Below are 18,499 nucleotides of genomic sequence, written 5' to 3'. Positions count from 1 at the left end.
CCACATACTGGGATAGGGCAGGTGTGCAAGTTGTGTGGATGGACACCAAGCTATTCTGGGCTTCTAATTTTCTCTCCCCTGCTCCATTGATCAGTTTTCCTTTGATTTCTCTCCAGTAGACTGCCCAGAGATGTTCTCCTTTCCCTCTGAAGGTCACCATCCCTGACGAGGGGCACCCTGAGGGATGAGTGGAAAACCCTGAGTACCTATGTCTATGTCCACAGTAGACACAAGTGCCTACAGCCCTGAGTTTCTACAAGGAGAAGGAATAAGATGCTGTCTCTGAAATATGAGCTCTGCTGCTCTCGAGAAGCAGCTAGGGCACACAAAGATCATACAATCTCAGAATCATAGGGGTTGGAAGGGACCTCTGGAGATCATCTAGTCCAACCCATCTGCTGAAGTAGATTCCCTAGAGTAGAATTTGAGCTGGAAGGTCATCTAGTTCAAATCCCCCCCAAAGAACAAGGACATCTACAGCTTGATAGGGTTGATCAAAGCCCTGTCCAGCCTGACCTTGAATGTCTCCAAGGACAGAATATCTACCACATCAGTGGATTGCATTAGGAAAGTGTCCAGGTAGCACCATCCACTTGACAACCCCCCCTTAAGATATTGATAAGCATGGATAAGATTCCCCTCTCAGACTTCTCTTCTCCAGGCTGCACAGACTCACGTCTCTCAGCTTTTCCTCATACGGAGATGCACCACGACCCTAGTCTTTGTAGCCCTCTACTGGACTCTTTCCAGCAGTTCCCTATCTTTCTTGAACCGGAGAGCCCAGAAGTGGACAGTTCTCCAGATGCAGTCAAGCATCTGGAACAGACTGCCCGGGAAAGTGGTAGTGTCACTGTCCCTGGATGTGTTCAAGAAATGTGGAGATGTGGCATGGAGGGTCATAGCTAGTTGACAAGGTAGGAATAGGTTGAGGTTGGACTTAATGACCTTAGAAGTCTTTTCCAACCTTAATGATTCTATGGTTATATTTTTCCACTTGATCTCACTAGTGCAGAGGAGAATGAGAGAATAATGTCTCTTGTCCTGCTAGCCAAGCTTTTTTAAAGCACTCCAGGATACCGTTGGCCTTCTTGGCCATGAGGGCACACAGCTGGCTCTTAGTCAACCTGCTGTCCACCAAGACAGCTAGAATTTCAACACACCTAGGACCTCAGAAGACTGATGAAGTACCTTCTGCTGTTCTCGCCTCCCTTCAGCCTTGGCCAGAGGCATTAGAGCAATGTCATCCAGGCTAATTATTACACCAATTTTGCTCATCCCCCATCATGCAGCAAGTGAGTACCCACAAAATCCTCTGGATGCTGCTTTGAAGAGAGTATCTTCTCCTTATCAAAGCTGTCAAACCCCTCCTGTATCCACCTGTCAAACTATCCTCTGAGGACAGGCAAGAGCTCTGAGCACAACAAGGATAATGTTTCAGCATCATCACCTCTTACTTCACTACCATTCTTCATCATTTGTGCAAAGCCTGTTCCTTTGTATCTTCCAACAAAAAGATCCAGCTCATGCATTAGACCAGATCTTGGGAAACTCAGCTAACCATGCAGCCTCCCAGGAGTCCACTGGCCATTGGTGATGAGAAGAAATGATAGTCTCTTCTTCAACACTCTTCAAAACTGTGGTCTCCTTTTAAAAATAGTGGCTCCCAAAGCATCACTACAGTTCACAGTCAAGTGTTTAAGCGATCCATTAATAGGATCCAACTGAAGACATGCAGAGGGGACCCCGGGAGCTCCATTCACTCTTGATAACTCCTCTAGAGAACTTCCAGACACACACCTATGTTCCCTACTGTATCTTCTTCCCCCTTCCTACATCACCTCTTTAATTGCATGGCCAACAAAGAGCTACTTAGGGCTGATGCACATCTTGCATCAGAGCCAAAGGCTGGCAAGAGAGAATCTCAGGCACTTTGAGGATTAAACACACTCTGGTTTATTGGTTGGAAGCAGAGCCAACACTGGTATTTTCATGGGGGTTACCTGCTGGGGCATCTCTGCCCTGTGTCAGGGTAGCATGGGGCAAGCCCAGCTGCACAAAGGCTTTTTCATATGTGGTTTTGGAGCCAATCCTACAAGATCCTTAAAGCTCCTAGATCAAAGGAGGTGAATGATCTCCAGACAAATGGATGAAAATGGTTAATGGCTCTTCTTCACTTTCTGTCCCAAACCATTGACCATGACCCAGCTCATCTCAGTGACAGAGATTCCAGGTCCTCTCAGATAAGGACAGCCAGTGTGTTGCTATCCATAGAACCATAGAATTGCTTGGGTTGGAAGGGAACTTAAAGATCACCTAGCCCAACCTGCCATGTGCAAGTTTGCCACCCACCAGATCAGGTTACTCAAAGTCCCATCCAACCTGGTCTCCACACTACACTGAATCAGGCCTTGTCCCCATCATCCCATGAAATGCCTGCCTTTGCCTGCTTAAATTCCAATACTATCCTGTTTCTCTGAGGAGATCCATTTGTTTTGGCACCAGCATGTACTAAAATACCCAGGTAGATACTTATCACAGAAGTGGTCATTGAGACCAAAAGGATTTTGAGGATGGACAGTCTGACATTGACCAACCCAGCAATGCCTGCTGTCTGGGGAGGTCCACCATTGTAAGAGGCGTTTGAAATTGGATAAGGGTGTTATATAAGAGAGGCAAGCAAAGGGATGGTTCAAAACAAGGACAAGAGAGAACTCACAGACAGATGATGGATAGCCAGAGAATGGATGCAATCCTGAAAAACTATCCAGTACAACAAATACGTCATGGAGATGAACAAGCAAATTGAAGATACCCAGTGTAGGTGGATGGATGAGTGATATATATTTGGCACTGCTGAATGGGTGGTGGATACCAGGGTGGGAGGACACAGCAGACAGGCAGAGGGATACATTCACTGGGGCTGTGTTTAACCACATTCCCTGCAGGAATGTGCAAGTGCAAGCCACTTGCCTGCAGTCCCCTTGGGTTGCCTTTTAAAGAGCATTTCCAGAAACTGCTTCATAAACATTATGGGAGGGCTTGGGAGGTGGGGTGGTGGGGGAAGAGGAGATTGTTCCCGACTCGCCAGGTTGTCTTCAACAGAAAATGAGCCTTAATCAAATGAAGCTCAGTTTATCCGGGCTTCAAACACTCACACACACACACACATACAAAGAACATCTCAAAAACAAAACAAAAACTGGGGAGAAAAAAAAAAAAATCAAAAGTTAAAAAGAAGAATTAAAAAAAAGCTCTATATTTTAGAGTCAGCTGAGAAGTGACAAAGTAATTTGCTCCTGGCAGTCTATCACGGCAGTCTAATTCCCAGTGACACCATTCAGCTGCTGACTACACTAACTGTCAGAGTCAATTAGCCAGGAGCCAGCAGCGCAAAGTGTTTACGGGTGCTAAAATTCACTCCACACGCTGTGCGGAAGTGAGAAAAAATTACTTTGAGGGAAGGGGGGAAATTCAAGTGGTTGGTTTAACATTAACGTTTGCTTCTGCCGCACCCCAAGACAAGAACAGGTCCTGGAGGATATCGGGAGGAAGGGCAGAACCAAGAGTGTCCAGTGGTGTTGGGGTGCCTGGGACTGTTCAGTCATGGAGCTCACCACTATGAGAAGTGGGACAGATCCTGTGGCAGAACTGGGATGCAAGCCAGTGAGGCCAGCTGCAGGAGGCAATGGGGCTACAGGGTTTCCCCATCCCTGCAGAAGCTGTGATTTTGAAAGACAAGAATTGGCCAACAACCCTTCCACGGATGGCATGCATTCAATTCAGGATGCCTGGCAGAGAAATAACCCAGCTTTCTTGCCACTAAGGCGACATTGGTGAGGCTTCACCTCAAGTACTGTGCTCAGTTTTGGGCACCTCAGTACAGAAAGGACATTGAGGTGCTGGAGCAGGTCCAAAGAAGGGCAACAAGGCTTGTGAAGGACTTGGAGAATATGCCCTACAAGGAGAAACAGCAGGAACTGGGGCTATTCAGTCCAGGGAAAATGAAGTTGAGGGGAGACCTCAATGCTCTCTTCCAATATCTGAAAGGTGCTTACAGCGAGAGCGGGGTTGGTCTCTTCTCACTAGTGACAGGTGACATAATGAGGGGAAACGGCCTGAAGTTGCACCAGGCTAAGTTTAGGTTGGGTATGAGGAAACAATTTTTTACAGAAAGGGTTGTTAAGCACTGGAATAGGCTCCCCAGGAAGGTAGTTGAGTCACCATCCCTGGATGTGTTTGAAAACAGTTTGGATGTGATTTAGTGGAGGGTTGTTAGAGTTAGGGTAGTATGGTTAGGTCGTGGTTGGACTTGAATATCTTTAAGGTCTTTTCCAACCTGAGTGATTCTATGAGTCTACAATTTTGTATCTGCATGGACAACATTCCCAGGCTACCTTTACCACTCTTTACTCCTTGCAAGGTGAGCAAGATCATCACAGAATCACAAAATCATAGGGGTTGTAGAAGGGAGCTCTGGAAATCACCACGTCCAATCCCACTGCTAAAGCAGGTTCTCTACAGCGGGTCACAAAGGAAAGCATCCACATGTGTCTCTAATTATCTCCAGAGCACCAGAGATGTGAAGCAATTCTTTACCGTGAAGGTAATTGAGTGCTGGTGCAGGTTGTCCAGAGTCTCCTCTTTGGAGATCTTAAAATCCACCTGGACATGATCCTGGGCACCAGCTTAAGTGGCCTTGTTGGATAAGAGGTGGACCAGATGGACCCAGAGAACCTTTCCAACCTTGGGAAGACAAGGCAAGGCAAAATGGAAGGGAAGGAAAGATCTCAATTGGAAACAACCTTCAAGGATCATCTAGTACAATTATCTGACTTCTTCAGAGACGAACAAAAGTTGTAGCATATTTTTGAGGGCAATATCCATGTAGATATTTCAACAGCAGCTACTTAACCTGACAAAAGGCTGATGGCACAGTTTGTATGAACTAGAGGTATTCTGACAGTTTCAAAGCTTACCTTGAAAAAATAATCAGTAAGTACCCAAGACTCCCCATTCTTTGGTGAATTATCAGTTCTAGTCGATTGACTCTTGGTTTCTTAGAGCATGAAAGTTCTGATCAGGTGTTGCACACATCCAAGAGCATACACAGCAGCAAGGTTAACTCACTTCTGCCATATTGAGGGGAGGATCTCAACCTCATCTCTTTGGACGAAATCCAACCTCAGAAGTGGTCTCTTCTTCACATTTTTCCCTCCTTCTGCTCACATGGTGATTATTTTCACAATTTCCTTTGAATCAACTTTGAAATCAGTAATAAACCAACCCCAGGGGTAAGTTACCCCATAACTACAGAGATGTGGATGTCCCATGGATGCCACTGTGTTCATCGCTGTCCAAAGAGGGACACGAGGCTTGTGGGGTAGGATCCCTTCCCACAGAATGGTCCCACATTCTCTTCTGCTCTGATCTGTGTCTGAGGCTGGGTGAAAACCAGGAAGGCAGAGGTAAATTTCTGAGGACTTTAAGCCCTTGTAGCAGGAGCAGGTGGTTGAGTAAAAAGGATATTGCTCTGGATCTAGCCCATAGCACTGGCCTTTAAACCTACCCCTTTATAAGGTTACCTGGCCCCTCTCCATAGATGGGAAATCTCTTTCACTGCAGGACGGGGTGATCTGAAAGGGCAACACAGCGCTGGTATTTACCAACATCGATATCATCGCTCTCAAATCTCTGGCATTTTAATAGGACATACCAGGCCATGAGGCTGGACAGTCCTTTTCTCTCTTCATTTAGAGATGGAGACACTCAGGCAGTGAGGGCGGTGAGCTAAGACCTCACCCTACCTGTATGCCATCCATCTCATGGGAGACACATAGACTTTGTATGAAGCATTTCATCCTAAAGTTTTGGGAACAGCTTAGAAGGTCACACCCTAAAGCAGCATTATCTCCCCATTCTGGGATCTGGGGCAGACCAGCTCAGCCCACACCAGTTGTCTACCTCCTATTGAACTGATCCTACCACAGCAATCCATGATTCATGGCTTGGACCTTAGTTACTTCCAGTTTTCTACATAAATTTTCATGCCATGTGAAATTAAACCTTCATCTCAGTTTCAGAGATCAGACATTAAAATCCTCCCTGAAAGAGGCAGGTAGTGTCCAGACTAACCGGGAGTGGGAGGAGGTGGATGCGATTCCTGGGCCAGCTCTTGGAATCACAGAGGACACAAAACACCAGGTCACGCTCTATTGCCATGACCTCAACCTTCTGGCTCTGAATTGCTAAATGCAACTTAATAGCAGCTATTTCTGCCCCTAAGCAGCAGTAATATTAAACGTTGGACCCCTGGCTTGCCCACGCAATGCTCTCTGCCTGCTTCCTCTCCCAACTTTCAAGAGATTGTGCTCAATGAGGTGCTAATCTGTGACTCCCAGGAGAAGAGTTCGAGCCTTGCTAATGCTGATTACACCGGAGTCATGTCACCTACCCTCCTCTTTGCTGCTCTGCTATGAGCTTTACATATTTTTGGCCATACCACCTCTAAGTGTTGTCCAGGCAATCCTGGGCAAGCAAAATTGTTTCACCCAGATGGGGGACTTGTACCCAAGCTATGCCCTCAAGCCTTGAACCTCCCACTGAGAATAACCACAATGTCACCAGCACACCATCATGCTACCACTGAGCTTATTGTGTAGTTAAAGCTCTGGATTGCAGGTTTTGTAACATGAACAGCTAGAAAGCTCAACACAATGAATGGGAGAAGGGAACTGTTTATTTACTGGGCTTTCATTTAATGAAATGGGTTTAAATTAATGAAATATTTCATGGTCCTTCTGAGGAAGTCATAGAATCATTATGGAATCATTAACGTTGGAAAAGATCACTAAGATCAATTGTCGAAATGTCAGCCTCAGTAGGAGGCTAAGAGCCCCAAATGGGAGCAAAGCCTGAGGATGAGAGGGAAACGGTCCCCTTAACCATGGAAGGGTAGGATAGGCTGTACACAGCAATGAATGGTTCAGATGTGTCCATAAATATCCACTGGAGTCATAGAATCATAGAATTGATTTGAGTTGGGAGGGACCTTTAAAGGCCATTGAGAGCCTCTCCTGCAAATATTGTTCCTCCATTTTCTCAGGCAATGACAAGCAGAAAATCTTTGCTCTAAACAGCATCATCCCTGCTAGAGGCATCTTCCAAACCAACAATTCCTTTACAGAGGTTGAGCTCCATGCTGAGTCTCTTTCTTCCACCACAGAGGACACCCAGGACTGAGGAATCTGTGCCATGAGGACATCTCCAACACATCCTCCTGTGACATATCTGGGACCATTTCTGGCCAGATGGTCTTTTTTTTCTGGCCAAAAGTCAAATAGAAAGGATCCGCTCCAGTCTCAGTAATCAAAAGACCATTCTGTCTGCTGAAGCATTTTTAAATGAAAAAAAAAAAAATGGAATACAGAACAATAGAAAACTGCATGTGTCATTCAAATTTCTTTCATTCTTCATCAAAGTAAGGCAGAGGATTTTTTTGAGATTTTTTCATTTCCAACACAGAAAGAGAATAAAATTCAGGAAGCATCTTTCCTTTACAGGGATCTGTTTTTCCCTTTTATAATAATGATTTTTTTCCTCTTTTTCTTCTTTCATTACTGGTGAAAAGGAGGAGATTTGGTTTGTTGGTTTAAAGAGGAAAAGAAGAAAAAGAAAAGAAGCAAAGAGACAAATATAAAGGCAACGTCCTGCAGAAAATACAGCAAAAAGACACAGATCCCCATTCTTTTAGGATTTAGCACATAAATGCTTCCCAGACCCAGAACCCAGGAGCATCTGGCTGCTGTCAAAAACAGATGAACTGCTCTGGACTACACTAGCCCATTCTTTCCACACAATGATGTTTTCCATCCTGTCAGGGCTTTCATCCCTCCAAGGACTTAAGCAGGGGTGTTCTCTGAAGGTCCCATGAGATAGAGGAGGACTGTGGCAGGACACACATGCATCTCCAGCCCTCTGTCACCAGCTGCCTCTCTCATTACACTCCATGTCCCTTCAGATCATCCACCATCAGTGTCCCTTGGAATCCAGTTAGTGCAATAGCAGCTTGGATAAAGTTTTTGAATTAAAAGCAATAAACTATTCCTTGGGTAGCTGTGGTGATCACCAAATTCCACCTTTTTTTTTTTTCAATTCTTTATGTGTGTATCTATTCTGAGAAATTCAAAACCAGAACACATATCAGCGTGAAGCTGCAAATGAGTCATTGGGGCACTGCAGGAATCTGGCTATGTGCTGTAATCTGTTTCTTAATTCAACGTATCTTAGAGCAGACATAGTCTATGAGAACCAGAAGCCACATGTAAATCTTGACCAATCCAAACTGGTAATGCCCAGCAAGTTGATAATGCAGCAGATAATCAGTCCTTGGCAAGAAGGAAGCAGTACTTCATTATTATCCCTTCAGATTTTGCAGATACTGCTGTCACATAAGATGCTCCTGTCCAGCCAGCAGCTATGTGGACCCAAAGCAGGGATGACTTTGGGTATGTTGCATGGACAAGAAGCCTGCAGAAATGCAAAGCTTTAACCAATCAGTCATGCACAACAGGATATCTGGGGCAACAGGTTGCAAACACTTCCAGGGCTCCAGGTTCTCCATGCTCTTGAATTTGAGGCATTGTGCTAGTCTGGATACATCTTGGACTATTACAAGGCATTGAGCTTTCTACACTGCGGGCACTCAGACATGCACCAGGAAAAGAAAAGTGAGGTTAGGAAATACTTGTTATCTTTTTATTATGGTCCTACAGTGCCTCTGATCCTTGTTCAAAAATGCGTCAACTATTTCAGATATAGAGTTGGCCTCATGCAGCACTGCAGGGTTCAGTAGGCACACCCAGAGAGTGTGAACCTAACTAGTAAGGATAACACATCTCCTAGCCAGCTTGTGGCATAGAGGACAAAGAGAATAAGACACCTACGTGACAGGCTTGGAAGAGAGTAGATGGATGGATGGATAGGTGGATGGATGGATGGATGGATGGATGGATGGATGGATGGATGGATGGATGGATGGATGGATGGATGGAAGAATAGGCAGATGAATGGAAATATGTTTGGTTTTTTCTGTTTGTTTGGTGTGTTTTTTTTTTTTGTTTGTTTGTTTTTTAAGTTTTAATGCCAAGAATAGTTTCACTTGAGCTTGTAGATCCCATCCCAGATAATCCAGAGACTGTTCAGGAGTGTCACATTCCACCTTCTCTGTATGTGGAAAATGCTGATCAAAGCAATCTGGCAGGTTATAAGCTGCTCCCACATTATGCCTGGCAGTTTCTATATACACCAACCAGCCTTCATGAGCACTGCCACTTCCTTGTCCCTAGAGTTTAAGGCCATGCCTGAGATGCACTCAGGTATTAAATGTGATTTGACAGCTGCCAGCCAGCAACATCCCATCTTCAGCAAAGGGCTACGTGAATTCCAAAGCCCTCTGCTCCCAGTGCATCTTGACTGGATGCAAACTCAGCCTGGAGGTGCTCAAGAGATGCAGAGATCTTGTGCAACTTCAAGTCCATGCATGGAGCTGGAGCAAGCGTTCAGAATCACATTGCTACATTTGAACAGGGAGGAATCACAGAATTGTAGGGTTGGAAGGGACTTCTAGAGATCATCTAGTCCAACCCCCTTGCCAAAGCAGGCTCCCTAGACCAGGTTCCACAGGTAGATGTCCAGGCGGGCCTTGAACATCCCCAGAGAAGGAGAATCCACCACCTCCCTGTGCAGCCTGTTCCAGTGTTTCATCACCCTTACCGAGAAGAAGTTCCCATGCACATTTGTGTGGGACTTCTTATGCTTCAGTTTGCGACCATTTGCCCTCATCCTATCACCACACAGTGCTGAGAAGAGTTCACCCTCATCCCTTTGCCTCCCACTCCTTAGATATTTATAGATGTGGATCAGATCCCCTCTGAGTCTTCTTTTTCCAAGGCTGAGCAGACCCAGGTCTCTCAGCTTTTCCTCATAAGGGAGGTGTTCCATGCCCTTTATCATCTTTGTAGCCCTCCAATGGATTCTTTCAAGGAGATCCCTGTCTTTTTTGTACTGAGCCCAGAACTGGACACAACGCTCCAAGTGAGGCCTGACCAGGGCAGAGTAGAGGGGGAGGATCACTTCCCTTGTCCTGCTGGTCAAGCTCTTCTAATGCACCCCAGGAACCCATTGGCCTTCTTGGCCACCAGGGCACACTGACTCATGGTCAACCTGTCACTGACAAGGACACCCAGGGCCCTCTCCTCAGATCATCTCTCCAGAAGGTCATCCCCCAACCTGTACCCGTGCATGTGGTTATTCATCCCTACGTGCAATATTCTACAATTGTTATATTTCATCAGGTTCCTTTTTGCCCAACTCTCTAGCCTGTACAGGTCTCCGGGATCCATGTCACCTCTTCGAGAATATTTGTGGAGTGGCAGAACACCTCTGCGGTCACACTAGCACCCCTTGGATTCACCAGGGAGAAGCATGCATTTTCAAGTGTGATTCATCTGCTTTATGAAGACATCAAAGTTCAGATGAGATGAATTCCCCCTTCTTTCAAGATGTTTTTTCTCCCTGGCAGCATAAATGGCCATACCGAATGCAGATAGCTGTATTTAATCATGGAATCATTAAAGTTGGAAAAGACCACTAAGATCATCTAGTCCAACCATCAACCCATCAGACCAGCCACCAGCCCATCAATTCTATTTGGAGTGATGAGTCCCTGCTGGCATTATTTTATTTACATAAAGCAGGTTGCACATGTACTTACACACTAAAAACACCCATCACTTTCAAAACCCCCATGAGAAGAAACCACCAAACTTCATTGTCACTCTTGTCTGCACAGGCTCTGGAAAGCTCAGATCCAGAGGAGAATCTGCCCAGGAGAGGGGCTTTGCCTCTTTTCTCCCATGGGGTGTTCATGTGGGGAAGTCCCAACCCTGGAACTGAGGATTTATTGCCCAAATCTATGCTGGCACCTGACATTTAGAATCACTGAATCACAAAGTATCCTCACTTGGAAGGGACCCTTAAATATCATCAAGTACTTTCATTGAAACATCACCTGGATTTGGATAAAAATCACTGGCTTGAGGGACTGCATGAGGAACTTGCAGCAGAAGCAACATTTGAACTTTTGAATCCCAAGGTGATAGTGTCACTGAAAGTCCCCTTCCAACATACAATAGGAAAGGAAATAACAGGGAGCTGGGAGACACAGTCATGGGTGACAAGAGGAGATAATGTTCCCCGAATTATTCACAACACAGCCCATGGCAGGAACAGGGGAAAGAAGGTGGGAGGGAGGCAGAGAGGAGGAAAAAACACACACAACAAGCTTGTCAGTTGACTTCTTAAGCAAAAGCCAGCAAACCGTGCAGTCAGGCGCCGAGTCGGGTTTCTCCCAATTAAATTTAACAAGTGACGCCCCTGAATCTTTCATGAGCATTCGGGAAATTTTAGCCCATCTGTCTTGATGCATGCACACACAAGACTAACGCTTTTAAATGGAGCGACACGGCAGTGATCAAGCCCTGCCTTTTTGTAGCAGCACCAGTGATGCCTGGGAGACTTCAATACTCTCCATGATAGGTGGCAAAGGGATGAGGGTGGGAGCATGGCCAGCGATGCAGGTGTCCAAATGAGCTTTTGGCTGTGCCTTCTGCAGGGTGCAGCTTGCCATGGTGTGACTCCTATGGGAAAGGCACTGTCCCCCATCCCCACTGCCCTCCCTTCCTCCCATGTGATCGATTGTCACTTTAATTATCTGTCGGCCCCGCAATGTGTCAGCAGGTTCCCCAGTCTGAGTCAGGCTTCAGAGTGGCTCCCAGGTCTCGGCATGATTCACGTGCACAGCGGAGGCTGCTTTCAATTAAAAGCTCAGAGCTAACCTGAAAGATGCTGCTGAGCACTGAGACGGGGAGAGGAGGGGAGGGCAAGAAGCTGAGTGAGAAGGATGCCACCAGGTTGCAAGGAGGATGCAAACAGCAAGGTGGGTTGGGAGAAGTGGGGGGAACCTCACCTCGGGAAGAAGGAGGATAAATGCCATTCCCCTAGAGATGTTCAACATAAAGAAATCTTTGTAGAATTATAGAAACATAGAATCATTTGAGTTGTAAGGGACTTTAAAGGTCATGAAGTTCAAATTCCCTGCAGTGAACAAGGACACCTACAGCTCAGAGCGCCATCCATCTTGACCTTGAATATCCCCAGGGACACCACATTTCTAGGCAACCTTTTCCTGGTTAGAATCATAGAATCACAGACTCAAAGAACAGCTTGATTTGGAAGGGACCTCAAAGATCATTTGGTTTCCCCCTCTCCCTGCCATGAGAAGAGTTACCAACCACCTAGTTCCCAGAGGAGCCCAGATTGAAGGACCTCCAATGGGGAGAACTCTTTCATATCAATGATCTATACAAGCTCTAGGAATAAATGAATTCCCAGACTGGACAAAGCTAGACATAGGCTGGCTGCTGAATTGTCTACAATATCACTCAAAACAGGTGCAATATTGTATCACCAACAACACCATCCCCAGTCACACAATCATGTCTTCATTCGTCTTGCTCCACACAGCTCTCCAAGCCCTCCCTCAGGCACAGCACCCAAGGTGGAGTTTCTTTCCCTTTCCCTTTGCATCTCTCCTGGATGGCCAAGAAAGTCACACTCCTTCATCCCAACCTCCTCCCCACTCTCAGGCCACAGAATATTTCTGCCTTTTGGCTCACTCACAGCTTGGGACAAGTGATGCCAGTCTCTAGAGGATCCAAACTCACAGGTATAGAGAGATTAAATTGCTTGATATGTTTCATCAGGGGAATTTCTCAATGAGGGCAATCCCCCTTGGGCACTATTTCTCTTTGTTTGCATTTACTGAATCTCCTCCCCAATGCTGTTACATCTCCTCTTACACCCTGGGCTGATGGGACCCAAAAGCCCATCAACATTCTTAAGACAGACGGACTGCAGAATGGTCTCCTGTATCTGGAAGGCAGAGGTCCCCCAGGAAAAGAGGGATGTTTAGGCTGCTCTAAATAGAAGCAAAGGATAGAAAATTCACAGTTTCACACACTGTGATGGAGACATAATAGGTTCTGCTGTTGTTCCCAGAGGAGACCATGAAAATCCTGCGAACAGCAGGCATCTCCAACCCTACCACCTCAGGGAAAATCCTGGCCCTCCTGGGGATGAAGGAAATGATATAATGAGTCTTTAGCATTTTCTATCTCTTCAATTATCCCCACCCAATATCAGCTTGAATTCAGAGCCTGGGCTTCAGCTTTAGGTCCCATGCTAAGGAAGCAGCAATCAGAACAATTTCTACTGAATGATGGAGAAGGCAAACCCCATCCTTCAGGTGAAGAAGGGAACCAAAAAATTTCCCCAAGATCAACTTTTTTGCGACACCCCATACAGTTTCTTGCAAGCTCCTTTGTGCTGCCTACTGCTACCAGCAATCACTGAGTTTGTATGGACAAGGCTGTACCTAACCAAATGCAAAGCAAGCTGGAGAGAAATTTTCCCAGCCTTTCATCTATTGGAGGCACTCATGGAGACGAACAAGGTATTGGATCACTTCTGGCTACACTGGGCTGAGAAATCAGCTCTGGCCACACTGGTTATGGTTTTGTCCCATCGTTTTGACACACTTATTTACATTACAATGTGTCACTTCTGTCTAGTTATAATACTACATGGAATGTGGTTAGAAAACACATGAGTTGCACAGATCCAAAGGAGAGGAGTTATATTTTAGACCCAGGCAGATGAGGAAAGTAGAGAGGTTCTCCAAAACATCAGTGCTTCAAGTGCACAATAAAGAGCATCAGGACAAATATAGGACATGGGGGCTCTAAGACCTGACTGCTCTTTGACCCAAAGCTGCTGCCTTTTTGCTATCTCTTACAGAAAGAAATCAATGTCCCGAGCCCTGCTACACTCTTTGCAAGCATTGGAGTGAGCATCAGCAAGGAATGGATCAGGGTTGAAACAATCAGTTTGAAAAAAAAACATCAGAGGGCTTCTTCAGACATAAAAAACATACAGCGGACTTTGCTCACTCCATTGGACCCTTGCAGTCAAGATCTGGAAGTCTTAGACAACTGTCATCAAGGAGTGAAAACTCCCTTCTCTGCCTAGTGGTTAACCTCATTGGTACCTCATGACTGAATATTAGGAAAATATAATTCTCTGAAAGAGAGATCAGGCATTGGAACAAGCTGCTCAAGGAGATGGTGGAGTCACTGACCCTAGAGTTGTTCAGAAGAAGGGTAGATGTGACAGTGAGGGACACGGTTAGCAGTCATGGTAGTGACAGGTTGATGGTTAGACTGGATGATCTTAGAGGTCTTTTCTTGCCACTTCCAGAAGCAAGAGGTCAAAAAATCCAGAGCTGCATAGACAGACACAACAAATAAATCACAGTGTGAAAAAAAGTGGTGAGGGAGAGGTTTCAAGGTTGAGATGGAGAAGGATGGACTGGAGAATGAACCAGGGAGGAACCTGATGAAGTTTAACAAGAGCAAGTGTAGAGTCATGCACCTGGGGAGTAATAACTGCATGCATCAGTACAGGATGGGAGATGAGCTGCTGGAGAGGAGCTCTGCAGAGAATGGTCCTGGTGGACAACAGATGGACCATGAGCCAGCAGTGTGCCTTTGTGGCCAAGAAGGCCAATGGCATCTTGGATGCACTAAGAAGAACATGGACAGCAAGCCGAGGGAGGTAATCCTTCTCCTCTTCTCTTTCCTGGTAAGGCTACATTTTGAATATTGTGTTCAGTTCTGGGCACCCCAGTGCCCAGACAGAGATCTCCTAGAAGGTGTCCAATGGAAAGCCACAAAGATGACAAAGGGCCTGGAGCATCTCCCATATGAGGAAAGGCTGAGTAACCTAGATCTGTTCAGCCTGGAGAAAATAAGAATGAGAGGGGATCTGATAAATGTTCTAAATATCTAAGGGGTGTGGGAAACAAATGAATGAGGCCAGGCTCTTCTCAGTGGTGTGTAGTGATAGGGCAAGGAATCATAGAATTATAGAATCCTTAGAATTCAAAGGGACCTCTGAAGGCCATCTAGTCCAGCTCCACTGCAGTGAACAGGGACATGCACAGCTAGATCAGGTTGCCCAGGGCCTGATCCAGCCTCACCTTGAAAGTATCCAGGGATGGGGCATCAACCACATCACTGGGCAACCTGTTCTAGTGCCTCACTACCCTCACTGTAAAAGATTTTTTCCTTAGGCATAACCTAAATCTATCCTCCTTGAGCTTGAAGCCCCCATGAATTGCTGGGGCAGGTCATGATCACAAGATGTTGTTGCAAACATCAGCAGAGAGGCCAAGAGAAGAGGAGAAAGCAAACAGCGCTCTAACTACTGGAGATGTTTCCTCCCTGTGAACAGCACAAGGGCTCCAGGGACTGTCCAGAACATTGCTCTCCTTGGCACTAGATTGACCTCAGCTCCCACTTGGCTGTTGCTACAAACTCACTGCTGGCCTGAAAGAAAATAATAAAGAATTAATCAAGATAAAGCTCTCATCAGTGTTAATGCTTCACAGCTCCTTAGCGGTTGTACTGGAGCATTTCAAATGCCTGGTAGTTCGCTTTGCTTTATGAAATAATTAGGATGGAGGGGCAGTCAATGTGACCACCTCAGCCCTGGACACCGCTCCTGCTGTTTTCCTTCCAAAATTGGCCCAGAGGAGATAGACTGGAAAGGGCATTCAAAGACTCTATTCCATCATTTCATCAGCAAAGGAATCATGCTGCTCTTCTCCCTCCATGTATTAACATCTTTTCTGCCTCCCAGACGTGCTATAGGGATGTCCTGGAAAAGCCCATGTCTCTCCCCTGCCATGTAATCTCACTCAGACCCAGCCTTGCCCAGAGCAGACCTCAAGGGTGCTAACTGCTCTGGTGATATCCACTAGGAGATAATCTCCATCTCTGAAGGATGGCAAGTGGATGGTGACCCCATAGACAAACCTACTCCTGAGGGTCACAGCATTTCCGCTGTGTCACTCTACCCACTCCACCCATTCACAGGGCAATATTACAGCAAAAATATTCCAAATCTTGCTATTGCTGATGAAGTACCAAACCTCTGGAACCCTCTTAGGAACACAAGGCTGTACAGAATGACACTGAAGTCAAAGCTGGCCCATCACCCTTCATCGACTGTCTTGAGCCTGCACGAACCCTGTTATTATAGAATTTGATACCTTAACTCAACGGAATAATGAGATGCATAGCAGTCTCTTTAATTCAACAGGCATCATGTTCCAACATGCAAAGGATTTGAGAGCTGAAGGACTGGTTTCAAGCCAAGAACAAGCTGAGCTGAGCAGAGATTTATTTTCTTGTCCTGAAAAAATGGAGCTTGTTTCTGTCTCTGAGGTCTTGAAATGTTATGTCTACAGGTGACATCCACCAAATGGATTGGAATCACCAAATGAATTGGACCAACAACTAGGAATTAGCAAAAGTCTTCCTTAAATGTAAATGTCTCCATTGTACACATCCATCTGAGTTGCATACCTGTGGCTTCATTCACTGTCCAGAGAGAAAAGACAGCGTTTTTACGGTGCATTCATCCAAACAAATGTGTGCATTTACTTTAGGTTGAATGAACCTCTGATGACTCACTCCAGTGATGATGGAGTGACCCAGGCTGCCTGGCCCAAGGGAAGTTGCTCAGTGTTTCATCAGGTGAAACCTACTTGACCACAGACCAGGCAGTACTGTCAGAGAGTAATGCAGCCACCCCACACATCAGGGGCTACTTTAGCTCTGCAAAAAGGAAAGAAAGGAGGAAATTGAGGTTGAGGCTTGATTGTTCTTTTCTACTTTTCATTGATTCGATTTTCTTCACCTCAAGAAGGTTGCTTCTTATTCCATTGATTGCATATTTTATTTTACCTCCATGACTGGCTTATCTCCCAGAACGGTGATCCCATATACAATTATTAATGTTGGGAAAAGCTTCCCAGATCATCAAGTCCAATGTCATCCTATCCCCACCATGCCCATTAAATCATGCTCTTCAGCTCCACAGTTGTTCAACACCAACAGGGACTGTGACCCCATCACTTTCCTGGGCAGCGTGTTCCAATACAGATCCAGACTGCACAGAAATAGGAAGTCTTACACATCTAATAGGCAATGATGGCCTCAAATGAATGAGAGGTAGCACAGGGCCGTTTGAGCACTGTTGCACACACAAGGAAGGAAGGACCGAGTTTGCACACATTGCAACTGGACTGTCAGCAAATCCAGCTCCAGCAGCTCTGTGCTAATCCTCCAGAGAGGAAAACAAGGTCAGCTTGGAAGAAATTTGGGATTCATGGGCTCCGCAGTTTGATTTTTCTTTGGCTTGTTTGCCACTGCATGTGCATATCACCAGCGGCGAGACAGCAGCTCTGAATACATCTGCAGAGGCTGACGCAGACAGATTGTTTTCAAGTCTTACTCACACTCCATAGGAGACACCTCCTCATGCATTGGCTTTCTGAAATTACCTGTATTAAGATGTGTCCCTGGTACTGTGAGCAGCTTCCAGTTGATTTTAATAGAGCACACTGACTCAGGTGCTTTCATTTCTAAATGTCTCGCTCGGAGTGGTGTTGAGAGCCCTGACAGCACTTCATTTAGGCAAGAATTGGGGATTCTCTGAGGCAGAAAAGGAGGGGGCTTAGAAACAATGTGAAGAGTAGCATTAATTATTTTGTGGAGGAAAGAGGAGGAAAAGATGCGATGGACACAATGGGGACAAAGCTGTGGGGTGCAAATCCCAGAAAACAGTCCTAGAAACGAAATGGTCAAGAGCTGGGCTATTGCTCCAGGCTCAAATGGAGAACTTCTGGGTGTCCAGATTAAGATGCTTTGGCCCATGCAGGATTGGACTACCCACTGCATCACTGGTTATGAAACTTATGAACTGGGCTTTGCCATGCTCCAGGCCACAGCAGAGGGCTTGTCCTGGTTGATGGTCGATGGTTGGATTAGAAGATCTTAGTGTTTTTTCAACCTTAATGGTTTGACAATTCTAAGATTCCACAAAACTTATTTCCCACACTATTATCCCTTGCTGCTGGGGCAGTCTGCAGGGAAACATTACCCCCAGCTGCACACTCAATACCATCAAACCCAATGGAAACCCAACTGGGAAAGGCTGCAGGAGAGAAGCAGCTGCCAGCTGGTGTTAAATGCTCAGTGTGATGTAAAATCGGTCTCGCCTGCGTATGCAAAACTCACCCCATGGAAACGATGTACATTAGAAAACCAGAGCTGCCCCTGGGTACCGCACACGTTACGCAGAGATGATTTACATCAAGTCCTTTCTAGAGGAAACTGCCAGCCTTGACAGGCAACAGCTTTGACCTCCCTTGACAATTGCCCCAATTTGCTCAGCTCTTTGCTTTATGGATCCCAGCCAGGTTTTGTTTTGTTGCTTAAATATTTCTTCTTTGAATGTGTTGTTGATTAGTTTTTTG

The 18,499-nt window shown here is 45.8% G+C and overlaps 1 protein-coding gene across 1 annotated transcript in view; it reads right to left on the bottom strand.

Moving 5' to 3' along the window:
- Positions 1-4,724: 4,724 nt before the first annotated feature.
- Positions 4,725-18,499, bottom strand: part of ZC3H3 (zinc finger CCCH-type containing 3) — a 187,644-nt gene continuing 173,869 nt past the window's right edge. The window contains exon 14 of the transcript XR_010623162.1: positions 4,725-4,734. The gene's annotated coding sequence lies outside the window, so the exon portion shown is untranslated. The remainder of the gene's footprint in view (positions 4,735-18,499) is intronic.

The sequence above is a fragment of the Cyrtonyx montezumae genome, unplaced genomic scaffold (genome assembly GCF_038088225.1).
Source record: "Cyrtonyx montezumae isolate F1298 unplaced genomic scaffold, pur_monq_1.0 scaffold_8, whole genome shotgun sequence".
NCBI lineage: Eukaryota > Metazoa > Chordata > Aves > Galliformes > Odontophoridae > Cyrtonyx > Cyrtonyx montezumae.
The sequence above is the reverse complement of the archived record's forward strand: the minus strand, read 5'-3'. Positions and strand labels throughout refer to the sequence as shown.